A 23,196-nucleotide genomic window follows, 5' to 3' on the forward strand; every position below is an offset into this window, starting at 1 on the left:
TGTGAGCGGTTCCACTTTAAGGATTATTTCGGCCACAAGTTCTTTGATTTCTCATTGGTTTCAGCTCCGGATCGAATTGAATGACGCAATGACGTTGGGTTGGGAGTGACGCTGCACGAGTCGCGCACGAGCGGCACATTCCGATTGGACACTGCGTTACGATTGGCTCGAGAAGATGTCCATCACATTAGGGGCGTGTGTTGTTAGCAACGCGGTCTGTGATTGGGTACAATTGGAGCGTCATTTTCAATGGTCTCGAACCTCTGACTATGGAGCTCACGGATTGGATAAAGTAGCTGTCACTCAGTGGGCGCAGAGCGGCCATTGGATAACCGCGATGCGTCACTTTCCGATTGGTTTTCCCAGCTGCCGGTCACAGGCCCATCAGACACCGCGCGGAGCGGCAGCAAATGTCCCGCCAGTGGCTTCAGTCCCCGGGCCCGGATCCTGAGCCCGCGGCGGGGCTCCGGATGGGGGAAGGGTTTCGGCAGCGGGAATCCCGTCCTGCCCGGCTGTGAATAGGGCGGCACCGTGGTTAGGGACCCTAGTTCGATTACGGTTTGGGTCACTGACTATGCGGAGTCTGCACGTTCTCCCCGTGGGTTTCCTCCGGTTTCCTCCCACAGTTCAAAGATGTGTGGGTTCGGTGGATTGGCCGTGCTAAATTGCCCCTGAGTGTCCGGGAGACCAGCTCGGGTAAATGCATGGGGTTATGGAGATAGGACCTGGGTGGGATTGTGGTTGGTGCAGACTCGATGGGCCGAATGACTGCCTTCGACACTGTAGGATTTTAGAAATCCGCAGCTCAGGGTTTCCAATGACAGCTTCCTGTGTAAACATGTCACGCTGCAGTTCCCCAGTCTCAGCAGTGGCGGCACTGCAAACTCCCTGGAGCCAGGCCAATCAGCACAGAGACTGGGATCTTCCTGTGCTCTATGTGTGGGGCTCAGTGCCATTCCGGGTTAGAGCAACTCACTTTGCAGAGGCCACGGTTAGATCCTGGGATCATCCTGTGCTCTGTTTTGGGGGTGGGGCTTGGTTCCTCTGACTGAATCTCCCTTCTTGTTTGGTTCTAATTAACGCCTCTCTCTCTCTTATCGTCAGTCTGGGTGTTCCTGACTGAGCAGAATGGCCTGATCTCACCACACACATTGAGATGGAGGAGCTGCCGCTTGAGGTGCAGATGATTGAGAACTCCAGCCTTCTCTACACTTGTTTACTGAGGCCCAGCCCTTCATCCATCATTAGTTTTCCCAGGATGTCAGGTACATTAACATCTTCATCTGCTGTGCACACTGACCTGACAGTGGGAAGGTATTGGAGCAGGATAGTGCAGTCAACCATGTCAAAGGTGTGGACAGGTTGAGAAGGATAAGGAGGGATAGTTTAACTGGGTAAGACTGCATTTACCCTGTTCTGATCTTTTCTTTCTGGCGATATGCAAAATATCACCTGCAATGATTTCCTGCCACTGCCACCCTTAATCAATGTCACGACTGATGTCTTTGAAACCAGGCCTCTAGAGGAGTCTGTGACCGAACGCAGCAGCTTCGACTACTCGGCCGTCCTGACACAGACTATTTATTTCACTCCTCTGCCACTTTATGGTTCCCCACTTTTAATTCCCAGTCTCAATCTCTCAGGAGCTTATGTTCACTTTACCCTTGTTATATATTTAAAGAAACTCTTTCTGATTCTTTTTATATTACTTGTTCATTTACGTTTGTCATTCATCTTCTCCCACGTTAGTATTTTTTTGGTCATCATTTGTTGGTTTTAGAAACTTCCCCAATGCTCTGTCTTATCACGAATATATGAAACATCCTATGTTCTTCTTTCAGTTTAATGCAATCTTAACTTCCTCGGTTAACCATGGTTGATTTATTCCCTTTCAGAATCCTTGTTCATCACTGGTATATATCTTTGTTGTGAGTCAAAAACTATTTTCATAACGTATGTCATTGCTGAGCGATCGTCTTTTCTGCTAATCATCTTTTGCAGTCCAGCCAACTCTGTTCTCATTCTTTTGTAATTACCCATATTTAAGTTGAGCACAGTTGCTTCTGACGCAAGTTTGCACTCCAGAACTGAATGCTGAACTCCACCATGTTAAGGTCACTGTTTCCCAGCGGAGCTTTTACTCTGACTCTTTATGAAAGCTGTCTCATTATACATTACAATCTTTCAAACTGGCCTGGTTTCTGCTTGGATCCACAAAATATTCTTCATGGAAACTGTGCCGAATGCACTCTGAATTCTTCCTCATGGCTACCTCTGCAAACTTGATTGTCCGAATCCACAGGAAGATTAAAGTCAGCCATGATTAATATACTGCCTTTTCCTTCATATCCTCGTTATCTCCTGATTCATTCCCCACCCTACAGTATATCTACTGCCAGGGGCCGACAGACTACTCCCACCAGTATCTTCCCCTTGTTATTTTTTCCTTCACCCTTATGGATTCTACGTTTTCTGACCCAAGATCATTTCTTGCTGTTGTCCTTATTCCATCTCCTATTAACAAAGCTCCCCCAACACACTTTCCTTCCTGCCTGTCCTTAAACAGAGTCACATACCTCTGAATATATTGTCACCAGCTTTGATCTCCTTGTAATCTCTGTCATGGCAAGAAGATTTTAGCTCATTTTGTGTCATTTGTTTATTGGTTCACTGTACATTTTGTGCCAAATTACAACTTTCATTTACATAAAGTGCCATTAATTTTGCCCTTTTCCCATTTTTCTTCCCTTTGCCTCTATTTTCAGCTATTTTCTTTTGCTGTATGTACACAGTGTCCCTTCCTGTCACACTCTGGGCATCATTACCAAAAGAGCTGTCTTGCAATGCTGCCATATCTTCTTGCTTAGTTAGCCTACATATCCCTCCCCAGAACCACCACACCATTCCCCTTGCCCCTTTTTGATTAAAGCTCTTTCCACTTACCTAATTATGCAGTTTGCAAGAACACTGGCCCCAGCATGGTTCAGATGTAGGCCGTCCCAACTGTACAGCTCCCCCTTTCCCCAGTATTGAAACCAGTGCCCACGAACCGAAACCCACTTCTCCCACATCAGTCTTTCAACCACGAAATCATCTCTCTAATTTGATGTATCCTTTGTCAATTTGCATAAGGTGCAGGCAATTATCCAGTGATTATAACTTCGGAGGTTCTGTTGTTTAATTTAGTGCCAAGCTCCTCAAACTCTCCATGCAGAACCTCTTCCCTCATTCTACCTGAATGATTGGTTGCCATGTGGACCACGGCAAAGGGACTTTCCTCCTCCCACTGCAAGTTCCTCTCCAGCCAGGAGCAGTTGTCCTGAATCCTGCCACCCATCCCAGGCAGGCAACACAGCCACTTGGATTCTCGCTCCTTGCTGCAGAGAACAATGTCACTTCCCCTCACTATAGTGTCCACTCATTCTAATGTGCTTCCCTCACTTGAATGGCATCCTGTACCACAGTGCCAAGGTCAGTCAGCTCATTCACCCTGCAGCCCCCACTCTCATCCAAAGCTGAAAGATGCTCAAAGTTATTGGACAGTTGCAGAGGCTACCATAGTTGCCCTCTGAGTCCCCTTATCTGCCTCAGCTGCAGTCACTCCCTCCTGTCCCTGACCACTTTTCAAACCTGAAGATTCTATCACTACCTGTCAGGATCCATCCCTTGCCAATTTAGTTTAAATCCATCCCAACAGCACGAACAAAGCTCCCCGTGAGGATGGTGGTCCCCTTCCTGTTCAGATGTAATCTGTCCAACTTGTACAGGTCCCAGCTCAGCCAGAGATGGTCCCAATGCCCCAAGAATCTAAAACCCTCCCTGCTATATAATCTCTCCAGCCATGCAGTCATCTGCTCCACCTATTCTCATTCATGTATTTCCCCTGAAGGTGCTGACTCTGACTGGGTTCAGTTCTACACTCACTGGTCCCTCTCGCTCCTCCCCTGAAGGTGATGTCTCTGGGTGGATTCATAGAAACATAGAAAAACTACAGCACAAAACAGGCCCTTCGGCCCCACAAGTTGTGCCGAACATATCCCTACCTTTTAGGCCTATCTATAACCCTCCATCCTATTAAGTCCCATGTACTCATCCAGGAGTCTCTTAAAATACCCTATTGAGTTTGCCTCCACCACCACTGACGGCAGCCGATTCCACTCGCCCACCACCCTCTGTGTGAAAAACTTCCCCCGAACATTTCCCCTGTACCTTAAACCTGTGTCCTCTCGTAGCAGCCATTTCCACCCTGGGAAAAAGCCTCTGAGAGTCCACCCGATCTGTGCCTCTCAACATCTTATATACCTCTGTTAGGTCTCCTCTCATCCTACGTCTCTCCAAGGAGAAAAGACCGAGCTCCCTCAGCCTATCCTCATAAGGCATGCCACTCAATCCAGGCAACATCCTTGTAAATCTCCTCTGCACCCTTTCGATCTTTTCCACATCCTTCCTGCAATGAGGCGACCAGAACTGAGCACAGTACTCCAAGAGGGTCTTATATAGCTGCATCATTAACCCCGGACTCCTAAACTCAATCCCCCAATTGATATAGGCCAGCACACCATACGCCTTCTTAACCACCTCCTCCACCTGCGGGGCTGATTTTAGAGCCCTATGGACCCGGACCCCAAGGTCCTTCTGATCCTCTACAGTACTAAGAGTCTTTCCCTTTATATTGTACTCCTTCATCCCATTTGACCTGCCAAAATGGACCACTACGCATTTATCTGGGTTGAAGTCAATCTGCCACTTGTCCGCCCAGTCTTGCATCCTATCAATGTCCCTCTGTAACTTCTGACATCTCTCCAGACTATCCACAACCCCACCAACCTTCGTGTCGTCGGCAAACTTACCAACCCATCCCTCCACTTCCTCATCCAGGTCATTTATGAAAATGAGAAACAGCAAGGGTCCCAGAACAGATCCCTGGGGCACACCACTGGTGACCGACCTCCATTTAGAAAAAGACCCATCTATACACACTCTCTGCCTCCTTTGGGCAAGCCAGTTCTGGATCCACAGGGCAGCAGCCCCTTGGATGCCATGCCCCCTCACTTTTTCTAGAAGCCTTGCAAGGGGGACCTTATCGAACGCCTTGCTAAAATCCATATAAACCACATCTGCCGCTTTCCCTTCGTCAATGTGTTTAGTCACATTTTTGAAGAACTCCACCAGGCTCGTAAGGCACGATCTGCCTTTGACAAAGCCATGCTGAGTAGTCTTGAGCATACTAAACCTCTCTAAATGCTCATAAATCTTGTCCCTCAGGATCTTCTCCATCAGCTTACCGACCACTGAGGTTAGAATCACCGGTCAGTAATTTCCTGGGCTATCCCTATTCCTCTTCTTGAAAATAGGAACCACATCCGCAATCCTCCGGCACCTCTCCCGTCTCCATCGACGACGCAAAGATCATCGCCAAAGGCTCTGCAATCTCTTCCCTCGTCTCCCACAGTAACCTGGGCTACATCCCATCCGGACCCGGCGACTTAACTATCTTGATGCCATTCAAAGATTCCAGCACAACCTTAGATCATAGATCATAGAATCTTTTTGTTAAAGCCCACATACTCAATCTTTTCAGTCCACCGCACGCCCGCAGTACATCCACCCAGGTCCGTCTCCTCTGTGAAAACCGATGCAAAATACTCAGGAAGCACCTCCCCCATTTCTACTGGTTCCGTACAGATTTTCCCACCTTCACCATTTATAGGCCCTATTCCTTCACGTCTCATCCTTTTACTCTTCACATATTTATAGAGAACGCCTTAGGGTTTTCCTTAATCCTACCTGCCAAGGCCTTCTCGTGACCCCTTCTGGCTCTCCTAATTTCCTTCTTTAGTCCCTTCCTACAAGCCATATACTCTTCTAAATCCCTATCTTCGCCAAGCTCTCTGAATCTTTTGTACGCTTTCCTTTTCTTCTCGACTCGGTCCCGCATAGCTTTCGTGCACCACGGTTCCTTTAACCTACAAACTCCTCCCTGTCTGCTCAGAACGTTGTCCTGTAGAACTCTAGACAGACATTCCTTGAAAAACTGCCACCTCTCTTCAGTACATTTCCCCGAGAATACCTCCTTTCAATTTACTCCACGTATTTGCTGCCTTATGTCTTCATATTCCCCCTTACTCCATATAAACGCTTTCCTAGCTTGCCTGATCCTCTCTTTTTCCAATGCAAGCATAAAGGAGATAGAGTTATAATCGCTATCCCCAAGATGCTCTCCCACTGAGAGATCTGACACCTGTCCAGGTTCATTAGACCATAAGACCATAAGACATAGGAGCGGAAGTAAGGCCATTCGGCCCATCGAGTCCACTCCACCATTCAATCATGGTTGATTTCAACTCCATTTACCCGCTCTCTCCCCATAGCCCTTAATTCCTCGAGAAATCAAGAATTTATCAATTTCTGTCTTGAAGACGCTCAACGTCTCGGCCTCCACAGCCCTCTGTGGCAATGAATTCCACAGACCCACCACTCTCTGGCTGAAGAAATTTCTCCTCATCTCTGTTCTAAAGTGACTCCCTTTTATTCTAAGGCTGTGCCCCCGCGTCCTAGTCTCCCCTGTTAATGGAAACAACTTCCCTACGTCCATCCTATCTAAGCCGTTCATTATCTTGTAAGTTTCTATCAGATCTCCCCTCAACCTCCTAAACTCCAATGAATATAATCCCACGATCCTCAGACGTTCATCGTATGTCAGGCCTACCATTCCTGGGATCATCCGTGTGAATCTCCGCTGGACCCGCTCCAGTGCCAGTATGTCCTTCCTGAGGTGTGGGGCCCAAAATTGCTCACAGTACTCCAAATGGGGCCTAACCAGTGCTTTATAAAGCCTCAGAAGTACATCCCTGCTTTTGTATTCCAAGCCTCTTGAGATAAATGACAACATTACATTTGCTTTCTTAATTACGGACTCAACCTGCAAGTTTACCTTTAGAGAATCCTGGACTAGGACTCCCAAGTCCCTTTGCACTTTAGCATTATGAATTTTGTCACCGTTTAGAAAATAGTCCATGCCTCTATTCTTTTTTCATTGGTCAGTATCAGATCAAGTACAGCCTCTCCTCTTGTCGGATTGTCCACATGCTGTGTCAGGAAACCCTCCTGAACACACCTAACGAACTCTTCCCCATTCAATCCCCTTACCCTCAGGATATTCCAATGTATGTTTGGGAAATTAAAGTCTCCCATCACAACAACTCTGCTATTATTGCAACTCTCCAGGATCTGTTTCCCTGTCGGGCTCCTCCACCTCCCTGTTACAATTGGGCGGCCTATAGAAAACTCCCAGCAAAGTGATCGACCCCGTCCCACTCCGAACCTCCACCCACAGAGACTCTGTAGACAATCCCTCCACAGCATACACCTTCTCTGCAGCTGTGACACTATCCCTGATCAGCAGTGCCACTCCACCCCCTCTCTTGCCTCCCTCCCTGTCCTTCCTGAAACATCTGAATCCCGGCACCTGGAGTATCCAGTCCTGTCCCCGAGACATCCAAGTCTCCGTAATGGCCCTCCACATCACACTTCCAGGCATCGATCCACGCTCTGAGCTCATCCCCTTTATTCACTATACTCCTGGCATTAAAGTAAACACATCTCAATCCTTTGGTCTGAGCTCTCCCCTTCTCTATCCCCCGTCCATCCTCCCTCTTGCACCGTCTATAACCCTTCTCTGTTTGCGAGCTAACTTCCCCGCTCCCAGTCACCTTGTCTCAATCCTCTCCCCCCAACCTATCTAGTTTAAACTCTCCCCAGTAGCCTTAGCCAACCTTCCCACCAGGATATTGGTCCCCCTGGGATTCAAGTGCCACCCGTTTTGTGTGTACAGGTCACACCTGCCCCTAAAGAGGTCCCAATGGTCCAGGAACCTGAATCCCTGCCCCCTGCACCAGTCCCTCAGCCACACATTCATCCTCCACCTCACTCCATTCCTGCCCTCACCTTCCTGTGGCACAGGCAGCAATCCTGAGATTACTACCTTTGCTTTCCTCCTTCTCAGCTGTCTCCCTAATTCCCTATACTCTCTTTTCATGACCCCCTTCCCCCTTCCTTCCCACATCAGCGGTACCAACATGTACCGCTACCTCTGGCTCCTCTCCCTTCCCCCTCAGGATTTCTGGGAGTCGACCAGCGACATCCTGGATCCCGGCCCCAGGAGGCAAACCACCATCCGAGACTCCCGCCTGCCTCCGCAAAAACGCCTGTCTGACCCCCTTACTGTTGAGTCCCCGATTAACACTGCCTTCATCCTCTTTTCCTTAGCCCTCTGAGTTACAGGGCCGGACTCCACTCCGAAGACACGGCCACTGCTGCTTCCCCCAGGCGGGCTGTCCCCCCCAGCAGTACTCAGGCAGGAGTACTTGTTGTGTAGGGGCACATCCACTGGGGTGCTCTCAATCATCCGAGCTTTACCCTTCCTGGCCCTCACCCACTTGCCCTCCACCCGTGGCCCTGGTGTGACCACCTGATGATAGCTCTTGTCTATCACCTCCTCATTCTCCCTTAACAGCCTAAGATCCTTGAGCTGCAGTTCCAGCTCCTTAACACAGTCCCTCAGGAACCACAGCTCGACACACCCCTCACAGATGTGGATGTCCGGGAGGCCAGGTGCCTCCAGGACCTCCCAAATCCGACACCAAGAACAACGCACTCGCTTCACACTCATATTTGACCCTTTATACCAAAGTACACAGAAAAGTAAATAAGAATTAAAACTCACTCCTGCTCGCCCTGTCCCCCGAAGCCCTGTGAGCCAAAGCGCTTATAGCTCACACTCTGCTTCCCAATCACTCCCCTGCCCGCTCCCGACGCTGCCCGCTGCATACTGCAGCCTACCTTTTGTACTTTGCGCGCTTAAAAAACCCTTCCCAGACTCCTTAGCAGCCCACTTCCGATTTTCAGTTTAAAATTAAGAAAAATAGTACTCAAAATAAAGGCCAAAAAACACACTAACTAACAAAATAAATAATTAAATAAATCTCTCACCAGCACTCCTGCCACAAATCACTCCCTCTCTGCTTGCTCCAGTGGAACAATGAGCAAAAGAAACCCTACTGGGCTCGTCCGGGATTTGAACCCGGGACTTCTCGCGTTTTAATGCTCGTTCCACAAATTCTGGTTCCTTTCTCTCACACATAGAAAAATGTTGCCTGGTCTTGAGGGTGTTGACTCTGAGGAGAGGTTGAATAAATGCGGATTGTTTTGACTGAAAAGACAGAGGCTGACGGGAGACCTTATAGAGGTGTACAAAATTGTGAGAGGCACAGACGGGGTGGATAATCAAAGGCTTTCTCCCAGGGTGGAAGTGTCAATTACAAGGGGCACATGTTCAAGGTGGGAGGGGGAAAGTTTAAGGGAGATGTGTGGGGGAGAATTTTCATGCGGAGTGGTGGATGCATGGAACATGCTGCCACAGGAGGTGGTGGAAGCAGGCACATGAACAACATGTAAGAGACATCTGGATTGGTCCATGAATAGGGAGGGAACAGAGAGATACGGACTAAGTCAGGTTTTTTAAGTCTAGTTCGGGCATCATTTCGATACAGGCTTGGAGGGCCGAAGGGTCTGTTCTTGCGCTGCACTTTTCTTTGTTTTCTTTAAACAGTGAATAGAAGCAAGAGTCGGCCATTCGGCCCATTGAGCCTGCTCTACCATTCATTATGATCATCTCTGATCAAATTCTCTTTCCTGATCCCACCTTCCACCCATATCCCTTAATCCCTTTAGCCCCAAGTGCTACATTTAATTCCTTCTTGACATCACACATTTTGGCCTCAACTATTTTCTGCATTCGCGATTTCCACAGATTCACCACTCTCTGGTGGAGAAATTTCTCCTCACCTCGGTCTTAAAAGTTTACCCTTTATCCTTACACAAAGGATATCGGTAACATTCTTCCTGAATCTACCCTTTCTAGTCCTGTTAGAATTTTATAAGTTCCTATGAGACCCCTCTCAATCTTCTAAACTCCAGTGAACATAATCCTAACTAACTTCATCTTTCTTCATATGACACTTGCCATCCCAGGAAGCAACCTGGGGAACCTTCGCTGCACTCCCCCTGTAGCAAGGACATCCTTCCTCAGATAAGGACACCAAAACTGCACACAATACTCCAGGTGTGGCCTCATCATTGCCCTATACAACTGCAGTAAAACATCCCTCTTCTTCGACACAAATCCCCTCCCTCTCAAGGCCAACGTAACATTTGCCGTCTTTTTGTCTCTGTACCTATGCACTTACTTTCAGGGACTGAACAAAGAAGAGTACAGCACAGGAACAGGCCCTCTCACCCACCAAGTCTGTGCCGACGCAGATGCCTCTTGTAATGACTTCAATCAGGCCATTGAGGTTGGCCGATTGGAGAATGAACTCCCTGAATAAGGATCCAATTGATGGGCCAATCAGTGAGTCTTTGCCTTGTACTTAACTGGGAGTGTCAATTCCTCTAACACCCCTGGAGGTAGACTGCTAACTGTAAGCACTCGGTGTACTGCTGTTAGAGGTGTAAATAAGGGCATTTTGATGAAGGAACTTCTGCCTCCGCAGACTTATTACACCTCTCTAATCTAATATTTTCTTGCCTCGATGTGGTCCATATCCCTCTGTTCCCTGCTGATTCATGTATCTATCCAGATGCCTCTTGAACGTTGTTACAGAATCTGCTTCCACTACTTCCTCTGACAGCACGTTCCGGGCATTCACCACTCTCTGTCTGAAAAACTTGCTCCTTACATCTCTTTTAAACTTTCCCTCTCACCTTTGTCTCGAGTTATTGACCGCTCGACCCTGGGAAAAAGACTCTGACAATCCACTCTATCCAACCCTGTCATAATCTTGTAAACCTCTCTCAGGTCCCCCCTCGTCCTCTGATGCTCCAAAGAAAACAATCCACGTTTGTTCAACCTTCTTCATAGTCTGTATCCTCCAAACCAGGCAACATCCTGGAAAATCTCTTCTGCACCCTTTCCAATGTATCAACATTCTTCTGGAAGTGTGGCGACCAGAATTGTACACAATACTCCAAATGTGGCCTAACCAAAGTCTTATGCATTAAGACTTGATTGTACTGACTGATGCACAAGGACACCGAGGTCTCGCTGAGTATCCACCTTCATCAATTTACACCCATTCAAATAATAATCTGCCTTCCTATTTTTGCTACTGAAGTGAATAATGAAGTGGTCACCGCATATTTATCCACATTATACTACATCTGCCATGCAGATGCCCACGCACTCAGCCTGTCCAAATCGCGCTGAAGGATCTCTCCATGCTGCTCACAGCTCACCCTCCCACCCAATATTGTATCATCTACATATTTGGAGATAATACATTTAGTTCCCACGTCCAAATCATTAATATATAATATGAACAGTTGGGGTCCTAGCGCTGATCCCTGCGGTCCTCCACTAATCACTGCCTTCCAATTGGAAAAAGACCCATTTATGCCATGTTTTTACTTCCTGTCTGTTAATCAGCTTTCTATCCATCTCAAGACGCTACCCACAATCCCATGTACTTTACCTTTACATAGTAGAGGGGCGGCACAATGGTTACTACTGCTGTCTCACAGCGCCAAGGACCCAGGTTCGATTCCCGGCTTGGGTCACTGTCTGTGTGGAGTCTGCACGTTCCCTCCGTGTCTGTGTGTGTTTCCTCTGGGTACTCCAGTTCCTCCCACAGTCTGAAAGACGTGCTGGTTCGGTGCATTGGTCATGCTAAATTCTCCCTCAGTCTACCTGAACAGCCGCCGGAGTATGGCGACGAGGGGATTTTCACAATAACTTCATTGCAGTGTTAATGTAAACCTACTAACAAACAAACTGTAACCTTTAACAATTAAAAACATTAGGAGCGACCCTGTCGAAAATCTTCTGAAATTCTAAAGAAACAACATCCACCGGTTCTTCCTGGTCAACTCAACCAGTTACATCCTCGAAGAATTCCAGTAGTTTTATCAAGCATGATTTCCCTTTTGTAAATCCATGCTGACTTTATCTGATCATAACACTGCTTTCCAAACGCTTGGTAATGGGCTCGAGCAGCTGCCCTACGACTGACGTTCGGCTGACTGGTCATTGGTTCCCTCTTTCCTCTCTACCTCTGTTTTTGAATACAGGGTTTAGATTAGTTACCTCTCTATCCCTTGAAGGTGCTGTCTCTGGTTGGGTTCAGTTCTACACTCACTGGTTCCTCTCTCCTGAAGGTGCTGACTCTGGCTGGGTTCTGTTCTGCACTCACTGGTTCCTCTCTCCTGAAGGTGCTGTCTCTGGTTGGGTTCAGTTCTACACTCACTGGTTCCTCTCTCCTGAAGGTGCTGACTCTGGCTGGGTTCTGTTCTGCACTCACTGGTTCCTCTCTACTGAAGGTGCTGTCTCTGGTTGGGTTCTGTTCAGACACTGGAAATCTGCAATAAAAGCAGAAAAGAAAGCTCAGCCGATTGGGCAGCATCTGTTTCGAGAGAGAAACAGAGTTAGTTTTTCAGGTTTGTGACCTTTCATCAGAACTTGAAAACAGAAACTGGGAAGAGGAGTCGGCCATTCAACCCTTCGTGTCTGTTCCATCATTCAATGTGATCATGGCTGATCCTCTATCTCAATTCCATATTCTGTTTTTCCCAATACCCCTTGATGCCATTAAAATCTAAAAACAATCTCGCTCTCCTTCTTGAACCGATGCAGTGACTTGGTCTCCACAGCTTCTTTGGCCGAGAATTCCATAGGTTCACCACCCTCTGAGTGAAGAAATTTCCCCTCATCTCATTCCTAAATGGTGTTCCCCGTATCCTAAGACTGAGCCCCCTTGTTCAACATTCAAAGAAAATTACTGCACAGGAACAGGCCCTTCAGCCCTCCAAGCCTGCACCGACCATGCTGCCCGACTGAACTAAAACCCCCTACCCTTCCGGGACCATATCCCTCTATTCCCATCCTATTCATGTAGTTGTCAAGACGCCCCTTAAAAGTCACGACCGTATCCACTTCCACTACCTCCCCTGGCAACGAGTTCCAGGCACCCACTACTCTGTGTAAAAAATCTGCCTCGTACATCTTCTTTAAACCTTGCCCCTGGCACCTTCAACCTGTGCCCCCTAGTAATTGACTCTTCCACCCTGGGAAAAAGCTTCTGACTATCCACTCTGTCCATGCCTCTCATTATCTGGTAGACATCTATCAGGTCGCCACTCAACCTCCGTTGCTCCAGTGAGAACAAACCAAGTTTCTCCAACCTCTCCTCATAGCTAATGCCCTCCATACCAAGCAACATCCTGGTAAATCTTTTCTGTACCCTCTCCAAAGCCTCTACATCCTTCTGGTAATGTGGCGACCAGAATTGAACACTATATTCCAAGCGCGGCCTAACTCAGGTTCTATAAAGCTGCAACATGGCTTGCCAATTTTTAAACTCAATGCCCCGGCCGATGAAGGCAAGCATGCCGTATGCCTCCTTGACTACCTTCTCCACCTGCATTGCCACTTTCAGTGACCTGTATGCCTGTACACCCAGATCTCTTTGCCTATCAGTACTCTGAAGTGTTCTGCCATTTACTGTATATTTCCTAACTGTATTAGACCTTCCAAAATGCATTACCTCACATTTATCCGGATTAAACTCCATCTGCCATCTCTCTGCCCAAGTCTCCAACTGATCTACATCCTGCTGAATCCTCTGATGATCCTCATCGCTATCCGGAAATCCACCAACCTTTGTGTCGTCTGCAAACGTACAAATCAAACCAGTTACATTTTCCTCCAAATCATTTATATATATTACAAACAGCAACAGTCCCAGCACTGATCCTTGAGGAACGCCACTTGTCACAGCCCTCCATTCAGAAACACACCATTCCACTGCTACCCTCTGTTTTCTGTGACCAAGCCAGTTTTGTATCCACGTAGCCAGCTCACATCTGATCCCATGCAACTTCACCTTCTGCACCAGTCTGCCATGAGGGACCTTGTCAAAGGCCTTGCTGAAGTCCATGTATACAACATCCACTGCCCTACCCTGATCAATCATCGTTGTTACTTCCTCGAAAAACTCGATCAAGTTCGTGAGCACTGCTCCTTTGTCAGATGGAGTGGAAATCTGCTCTCAAACAAATGGAAATCCATTTTGAGAGCACTGTTTGAGAGCAGATTTCCACTCCATCCGACAAAGGAGCAGCGCTCTGAAAGCTAATGGTATTTGCAACCAAATAAACCTGTTGGACTTTCACCTGGTGTTGTTAAAACTCTTACTGTGTTTACCCCAGTCCAACGCCGGCATCTCCACATCATGACGTCCCCTGTAGCCAGTGAGGATACAAAGATTTCCCTCAAGTACCCAGCAATTTCCTCCCTTGCCTCTCTCAGTATTCTGGGGTATATCCCATCAGGCCCTAGGGACTTGTCTACCTTAATGTTTCTCAAGAACCTGAATACTTCCTCCTTTTTGATATCAACATGGCTCAAACTATCGACACATCCTTTCCCAGACTCATCATCCACCAAGTCCTTATCTTTGGTGAATACTGACGCAACGTACTCATTGAATACCTCACCCATTTGCTCTGGCTCCACGCATAGATTCCCTCCCTTGTCCTTGAGTGGGCCCACCCTCTCCCTGGCTACCTTCTTGCTCTTTACATATGTATAAAAAGCCTTGGGATTTTCCTTAATCCTGCTGGCCAATGCTATTACGTGACCCCTTTTAGCCCTCCTTACTCCTTGCTTCAGTTTCTTTCTACTTTCCTTGTATTCCACACTTGCTTCGTGTGTTCCCGGCCTCCTAGCTTTGACAAATGCTTCCTTTTTCTCTTTGACTAGGCTCACAATATCTCTCGTTATCCAAGGTTCCCAAAACTTGCCATACTTATCCTTCATCCTTACAGGAATGTGCCGGTCCTGAATCCCTATCAACTTACATTTGAAAGCCTCCCACATGCCAGATATTGATTTGCCTTCAAACATCTGCCCCCAATCTACATTCTTCAGTTCCTGCCTAATATTGTTGTAATTAGCCTTCCCCCAATTTAGCACCTTAACTTGAGGACTACACTTATCTTTATCCATCAGTACCTTAAAGCTGACTGAATTGTGGTCACTGTTCCCGAACTCCTCCCCTACTGAAACATCAACCACCTGGCTTGGCTCATTCCTCAATACCAGGTCCAGTATGGCCACTTCCCTAGTTGGACTATCGACATATTGTTTCAAGAAGCCCTCCTGGATGCTCCTTACAAACTCTGCCCCATCCACGCACCTAGCATTAAGTGAGTCCCAATCAATATATGGGAAGTTAAAATCTCCCACCACAACAACCCTGTTACTTTTACACCTTTCCAAAATCTGCCGACATCTCTGTTCTTCTATCTCCCGCTGGCGTTGGGTGGCCAATAGTAAACCCCCAACATTATGAATACACCTTTCCTATTCCTGAGCTCTACCCATATTGCCTCGCTGTATGAGCCCTCTGAGGTGACCTCCCGGAGTACAGCTGCGATATTCTCCTCATACTCACCTGATGAACAAAGAACAACACAGCACAGCAACAGACCCTTCGGCCCTCCAAGCCTGCACCGATCATGTGTTCCTAACTAGACCATCCGTTTGTATCCCTCTATTCCCAGTCTGTTCATGTGGCTATCTAGATAAGTCTTAAATGATCCTAGCGTGTCTGCCTCAACCATCTTGCTTGGTAGTGCATTCCAGGCCCCCACCACCCTCTGTGTAAAATATGTCCCCCGCATATCTGTATTAAACCTTGCCCCCCTTGAACTTGTGACCCCTTGTGTTTGTCATTTCTGACCTGGGAAAAAGCTTCCAACTGTTCACCCTATCCATGTCCTTCATAATTTTATAAACTTCTATTAGGTCGCCCCTCAACCTCCGTCTTTCCAGGGAGAACAACCTTAGTTTACTGAATCTCACCTCATAGCTAATACCCTCCATACCAGGCAACATCCTGGTAAACCTTTTCTGCACTCTCTCCAAAGCCTCCACGTCCTTCTGGTAGTGTGGCGACCAGAACTGGACGCAGTATTCCAAATGTGGCCGAAGCAACGTTCTATATAACTGCAACATCATATGCCAACTTTTATACTCTATGCCCCGTCCAATAAAGGCAAGCATGCCATATGCCTTCTTCACCACCTTTTCAACCTGTGCTGCCTCCTTTAAGGATCTGTGGACTTGCACACCCAGATCCCTCTGTGTGTCTATACACCTGATGGTTCTGCCATTCATTGTATAGCTCCCCCCTGCATTAGATCTACCAAAATGCATCATTTAGCATTTATCTGGATAAAGTTCCATCTGCCATTTCTCCGCCCTATTTTCCAGCCTATCTATATCCTGCTGTATTCTCTGGCAATGTTCATCACTATCCGCAACTCCAGCAATCTTTGTGTCGTCTGCAAAGTTCCTAATCAGACCAGCTACATCTTCTTATAAATCATTTATATGTATATCACAAACAGCAGAGGTCCCAGTACAGAGCCCTGTGGAACACCACTAGTCACAAACCTCCAATCAGAAAAAGAACCCCCCACTGCTACCCTCTGTCTTCTATGGCCAAGCCAGTTCTGTACCCATCTCGCTAGTTCACCTTTGATCCTGTGAGATTTAATCTTTTGCACCAGTCTGCCATGAGGGACCTTGTCAAATGCTTTACTAAATTCCATGTAGACGACATCCACGGCCCTTCCCTCGTCAATCATTTTTGTCACCACCTCAAAAAACTCAACCAAATTTGTGAGGCATGCCCTCCCTCGTACAAAACCATGTTGTCTATCGCTAATGCGACTATTCAGTTCTAAATGTGCATAGATCCTATCTCTAAGAATCTTCTCCAACAATTTCCCTACCACGGACATCAAGCTCACTGGCCTATAATTCCCGGGTTATCCTTGCTACCCTTCTTAAATAACGGGACCACATTTGCTATCCTCCAATCCTCTGGGACCTCACCTGTGTCCAATGAAGAAACAAAAATTTCTGTTAGAGGCCCAGCAATTTCACCTCTTGTCTCTCAATAATCTGGGACAGGTGCCATCTGGCCCTGGGGATTTGTCTACCTTTATGCTTCCTAAAACACCTAACACTTCCTCCCTTGTAATTGCGATTTGTTCTAACGGGTCTACACATCCCTCTGAGACACTACCAATCAACATGTCCCTCTTCTTTGTGAATACTGATGCAAAGTATTCATTTAGGATCTCACCTACTTCCTTGGGTTTTGAGCATAATTCCCTTCCTTTGTTCTTGAGAGGTCCGACTCTTTCTCTGACAACCTTCTTGCTCCTAACGTATGTATAAAATGCCTTGGGATTCTCCTTAATGAAGGGGCAGCGCTCCGAACCTAGTGGCTTGTGCTACCAAATAAACCTGTTAGACTTTAACCTGGTGTTGTGGGACTTCTTACTATATTTATCCCAGTCCAACGCCGGCATCTCCACATCATATTCTCCTTAACCAGTAGTGCAACTCCCCCACCCCTTTTACATCCCCCTCTATCCTGCCTGAAACATCTGTATCCTGGAATGTTAAGCTGCCAATCCTGTCCTTCCCTTAACCAAGTCTCTGTAATGGCAACAACATCGTATTTCCTAGTACTAATCCAAGCTCTAAGTTCATCTGCCTTACCTGTAACACTTCTCGCATTGAAACAGATGCACTTCAGTCCACCAGACCCTCTTTGATTATAAACCCCACCCTGCCTGCTGTTTCTCTGGGTCTTACTGGCCCGACTCTCCGGTTCTCCTTCAGCTAATTCACCTTTGCTTTGGTTCCCACCCCCCTGCTAAACTAGTTTAAATCCTTCCATGTGACATTCGCAAACCTCCCGGCCAGAATATTTATGCCCTCCCAGTTTAGATGCAACCCGTCCTTCTTGTACAGGTCCCATCTGCCCCGAAAGAGACTCCAATCGTCCAGATATCTGAAACCCTCCCTCCTGCACCAGCTGTTTAGCCACATGTTGAGCTGCACTATCTTTCTATCCCTAGCCTCACTGGCATGTGGCACAGGGAGTAATCCTGAGATTACAACCCTCGAGATCCTGCTTTTTAACTTTCTACCTAACTCCCTAAACTGCTGCTGCAGGACCTCATCACTCCTCCTACCTATGTCGTTAGTACCAATATGTACCACGACCTCTGGCTGTTCACCCTCTCCCTTCAGAATGCTTTCTGTTTGTTCAGTGACATCCTGAACCCTGGCACCAGGGAGGCAACATACCATCCTGGAGTCTCTTTCACGTCCACAGAAACGCCTATCTACACCCCTAACTATAGAATCCCCTATAACTATTGTTCTAGTGCTCTTTGTCCCTCCCTGCTTAACAACAGAGCCAGCCATGGTGCCACTGCTTTGGCTGCTGCTGCTGTTATTCCCTGATAGCCTATCTCCCCCAACAGTATCCAAAATGGTATACTTGTTAGAGAGGGGGATGACCACAGGGGATTCCTGCACTGACTGCCTGCCCCTTCTGGCGGTCACCCATCCATCTGCCTGCACCTTGGGTGTGACCACGTCTCTAAATCTCCTATCTATGATGCTTTCCGCCTCCTTCCTGCTCCTAAGGGCATCCAACTGCTGCTCCAACCTATCCATGCGGTCTGAAAGGAGCTGCAATTGGGTGCACTTCCTGCAGACATAGTTGTCCGAGATAGAACAAAGAACAATACAGCACAGGAACAGGCCCTTCGGCCCTCCAAGCCCGCGCCGCTCCCCGGTCCAGGATTGAATCCTGAATCCAGGATCCCCGCCCAATTTGAGATGCTGAAAGCCCCGGATCTCCCACATCCCAGAAGTGCAACACTTAACCCCACCAACCGACATTTCGAGCACCAATTAAATTATTTGAGAAAATTTATAAAACTCTTACCTTCACTTTTACCTTCCCACGGTGGCCTTTTGTTTGATTAGAGGAGGGAGCGAGGGAAACACTAATGTGTTTCGGGTTTACCGCTCCTTGACACCAGATCTTCAGCTTCCCACTTCTTGGTAAATGTTGCTGGGCCGACTTCTCCCAGAATGCACCAGTGAAGTCCCTCAGCCGCCTCGACCGGATGCTCTAACTCCTGTTTATCACTGGAGGTGATCTTCCGCTTTCCACTTCTTGGTAAATGTTGCTGGTTCCCCAACCACGGAAAACATCCTTCCTGCATGTCGTCTGTCCAGCCTGTTAGAATTTTATATGTTTTAATCAGATCTCATCTGATCCTTTCCTTTCTGTTTTTCACACCAAAGTGTATAACTTCACATTTAGCCGCGTTGTGCTGCATCTGCCATGTGTTTGTTCACTCACTCAAGTTGTCCAAATCACCTTGAAGCCTCCTTGCATCCTCCTCACAACTCACAATTCTGCCCAGTTTTGTGTTGTCAGCAAACGTGGAAATGTTACATTTGGTTCCCTCATCCAGGTCGTATATGTGAATACGCGCTGAAAAATGGGATGAGAATAGATCGGTGCTGATGGCCGGTGCATACACGAGGGGCTGAATGGCCTCTTTCTGTGATGCAAAATTCGATGACTCTCTGACCTCTTAAAGAAGTCATTCATTTGGGAACTCCTGAGATAAAGATTGGTTCGATAGAAATAAAGATCTCTTGTATTTTCTCTGGTGTCTTACACTTTGCTCCTTGCTTCCTGACAGGAATCTCCAAACTGGGGGAATTGTGGATCCTGGTGACATCACCCTGTTGGGAATGAAGCTATTGTCACAGAGTCCTGTGTTGTCAATGTACCGACCCGTTACCATAGTTACCCAGTTTCACTGGATGTTGGCAGAATGTTTACCATCGGTTTGGTGGTCGACCTGCCAGCTGTTCATATGGAATACAGATGCTGTGAGTGAGCATTGTCCACCTCCCACTTACAGCAATGACAGTGACAACCTGCATCATTTCTTATTGGGACTAGAGTCATAGAGTGACAGAGATTTACAGCTGGAAACAGGCCCTTCAGCCCAACTCATCCATGCTGCCCAGATTTTGCCATTAAACTAGTCCAGGTGCCTGCGTTTGCCCCATATTCCTCCATACCAATCTTACCCATGTAACTATCTAAATGCTTTTTAAAAGGCAAAATTGTAACCACCTCGACTACTACCTCTGGCAGCTCGTTCCAGACACTCACCACCGTCTGTGCAAAAATTGCCCCTCTGGACCCTTTTGTGTTTCTCCCCTCTCATCTTAAATCTATGCCCTCCACTTTTAAACTCCCCGATCTTTGAGAAAAGACATTGACTTTCGAGCTGATCTATAGCCCTCATTATTTTATAGATCTCTATAAGATAATCCCTAAGCCTCCTGCACTCCAGGGAAAAAGTCCCAGTCTATTCAGCCTCTCATAACTCAAACCATCAAGTCCCGGTAGCATCCTAGTAAATCTTTTTTGCACTCTTTCAAATTTAATAATATTCTTTCTATAATAGGGTGACCAGAACTGCACACGGTATTCCTAGTGTGGCCTTACCAATGTCTTGTGCAACTTCAACATGACATGCGAAATCCTATGCGAGGATAAATGGGCCAATACATTGCATTGCCATTCCGACAGTTGTTTATGAAGTGAAAAAGCCGGTGTTTAATGAAATGCCCCATGTGGAAATCTGCTCGAATATAACAACACTGCAAAATCCTCAATTATTGTTGTTTCTGCTCAACCAGCCCTGGAAGCCCCGATTGGTCTGAAGTTGGAGGTGAAGAGGAGCCAAATCTCAACAACTTGCTGACAAACATCAAAATTCAGCTGCTTTGGAGCAAGGCGATCCTCGAACAGGCCATTCAGAGTAGCCAAGACCCTGGAATGTCACCGCTGCTGGAGAACAGAGATGGAGTGAGCAAGGCCAGATTCTCGAGTGGTCAAAATGGGACCTCATTCATTGATGGAGTCTCCTACTCCAGTTCTCACTCCTTCTGACATTGTTGGATGGTTCGAAGTGGAGGAAATTAGTCAGGATGGAAGTGGTGACGAGATTCACAGTCACTCCGTTATCTTAGAGACCATTTTTAAGGCAATATGTGCAGCGACTCCACTGGGGTGGGTGTCAGATCAGCTCACCAGGTGGAAGGAGACCGAGAGCACAGACGAGGCCATTCAGCCCCAATACTTTCTTAAATGCTCCGTTGTGCAGTTCAAAAACTAGAAGTCTGGGATTCGAGCCACGTTACGCAGGTGACTGGGAAAAGCACCATCGGATTAATCAGACCACTGGCCCATACCGGAAAGACTAAAAGCCCAGCAGAGGGACGTCAACATGTATTTTCACCTTTAATGTTTCTTCTTTACTCTAAATAACTTATTGTGTTTGTATAATTATCATAAATGTTTCACATTAAAGCAAATACTCAGAATTTTTAGCATTGCTGGAGAAGTGTAACTGGGAACAATGCCCTGTTCATTCAGTTTGGGGAATACTTCCTGACAGAGGAAGACTGGGACATGACAGCTTCTCCCTATCAGCTCCTTCCAATTCCCTCCATAATTCTGAACACCTCTATCAAATCTCCTCTCAATCTTCTCTTCACTAAAGACCCAAATTCTCCAATCTACCGATGTAACTGAACTTCCTCATCCCTGGACTCACGCCCAGAGATTTATTACACCCTCGCTAATGCATTCACACCCTTTCTAAACACTGCTGTCCAGATCAGAGTGCAATACTCCAATTGAGGCCAAACCAGGGTTTGATACAGGTTTCCCACAACTTGCTTCCTCTTGTTCGCTATGCCCCGACGTATAAAGCTCACAATCCCAAATGCCTGAGTAACCACACTCTCAACCTGCCACCTAAACAGCAATTATTAGTGTCACATTTGACCACAGGTCCCTTGTTCCTGCATGTCTTTACAATTGTACCATTTCTTTTCTCTTGTCTCTCCCTTTTCTTCCCACTGAAATAAATCATTTCACACTTCTCTGCTTTAAATTGGTCTTGTTTGGCCAATCCACGAGCTGTCTAAGAAACTGTGAGCTTCAACACTACCTCCTCACTGTTCACAATGCTGTCACATATTATGTAATTACCACAGTTTGAATGTGTGTTCTGTACAGCATTGCCGATGTCTCTAATATGTATCAGGAAGAGCAGAATTCCTAACACCAACTCTCCTGGAATCCCACTTTAACCGACCTCCAATCCAAATAAAAATACTTCCCACTGTGTTTCCTGTCACTGTCAGATTCCTATCCATTTTGCTGCTGTCCCTTTTATTCTATCAGCTCCAAATGTTACCACAAGTTTGCTGTGTGCCCCTTTATTTATATAATGCTTTTTGCCAGTCCATGTTCACATTAACCACATTACCCTCATCAACCTTTTCTGTTACCCTCATGAAAATCTCGAGCAAGTTAAATATGATTCCCCTTTAATAATTATGTATGTGTTTTCCTTAATTAATGCACATTAGCACAAGTGAGTGTTAATTTTAACTGCAGTTATTGTTTGGAGAATATCCCACATTGCTGAGGTGAAACTGATTGGATTGAGTTGGCTTATCCTCACAGCCTTTTCTGAAAAAGTGTGTTTACCATTTGCAATTCTCCAGTCCTCTGGCACCACACATATAACTAGCAAGTATAGGAAACTTTTGGCCAATGCCTCTGCAATTTCCACCCTATTTCCCTCAGTATCCATGGATCCGTCTCTTCCAGTCACAAGAACACAGGAAATAAGAGCAGACATTGGCCACATGGCTCATCAATAATGTTCCTCCATTCGAGGGCAGCATGATGGCACAGTGGATAGCACTGCTGCCTCACAGCATCAGGGAACTGGGTTCAATTGCAGTCCCAGTTCACTGTGTGGGGTTTGCACATTCTCCCCTTGTCTGTGGGGGTTAGGTTGATTGGCCATGCTAAATTGACTCTTAGTGTCAGGGGATTAGCAGGGTAAATATGTGCGGTGACGGGAATAGGGCTTGATGGGTTGAATGGCCTCATTCTGCACTGTAGGGATTGTATGATTCAATACAATGATGAGTTATGTGTCTTTAGTGCCATACAGTGCGAAGCACAGAGGCACAGCATTAAAACAACAGCAACAGCATCAGACAATACAAAGATAGAAATCATACATATTTCTGACAAGTTTTCCAAAAGTCACTACATTTTCAGTATTCACCATCAAAATCAGGTAAAGCATTTGAAATATCAACAATTCTATGTGGGGAAAACAAATTGTGAATATCGTCGCATGAAC

General features: G+C 46.8%; 1 protein-coding gene and 1 long non-coding RNA gene across 4 annotated transcripts in view; one reads left to right on the plus strand and one right to left on the minus strand.

The window, feature by feature from the left end:
• Positions 1-23,196, minus strand: part of LOC144483578 (uncharacterized) — a 210,062-nt gene that overhangs the window by 157,646 nt on the left and 29,220 nt on the right. The gene's annotated exons all lie outside the window — the stretch shown is intronic.
• Positions 385-21,264, plus strand: LOC144483593 (uncharacterized). Of its 2 annotated transcripts, none has more exons than XR_013496028.1 (3): positions 385-696; positions 1,105-1,265; positions 20,663-21,264. It is a non-coding gene; the product is annotated as an uncharacterized LOC144483593 (long non-coding RNA). The 2 variants fall into 2 exon arrangements; XR_013496029.1 differs by having other exon boundaries at positions 385-534.

Source organism: Mustelus asterias, unplaced genomic scaffold, assembly GCF_964213995.1.
Source record: "Mustelus asterias unplaced genomic scaffold, sMusAst1.hap1.1 HAP1_SCAFFOLD_76, whole genome shotgun sequence".
NCBI lineage: Eukaryota > Metazoa > Chordata > Chondrichthyes > Carcharhiniformes > Triakidae > Mustelus > Mustelus asterias.